Raw genomic sequence first — 369 nt, 5'->3', positions numbered from 1 at the left:
CGGGTCCGTGCCGCCCCGCTCGGCTCTGCTGCGCCAGCCCGCTGCGGGGCAGGGGCAGGGCTCTGGAAGGGTGCTCTGTCAGGCAGAAGCAACGTCTGGCTCAGCAAAGCGAGGGGGGGGATGTGAGAAGGTGAACGAAACACAGATGAGGAGGTGAGCAAGACCCTGAGGCTCGATGACTCCCATGGTCATTTAGTCTGGAGCAGAGGAGGCTGAGGGGAGCCCTCATCACTCCCTACAACTGCCTGAGAGGAGGGGGGAGCCGGGGGGGTCGGGCTCTGCTCCCTGGGAACGGATGATAGGACGAGGGGGAATGGTTTGAAGCTGCGCCAGGGCGGGTTTAGGTTGGACATTAGGAAAAACTTCTTC

Source organism: Egretta garzetta, unplaced genomic scaffold, assembly GCF_000687185.1.
Source record: "Egretta garzetta isolate BGI_Z169 unplaced genomic scaffold, ASM68718v1 scaffold912, whole genome shotgun sequence".
NCBI classification, from domain to species: domain Eukaryota; kingdom Metazoa; phylum Chordata; class Aves; order Pelecaniformes; family Ardeidae; genus Egretta; species Egretta garzetta.
The sequence above is the reverse complement of the archived record's forward strand: the minus strand, read 5'-3'. Positions refer to the sequence as shown.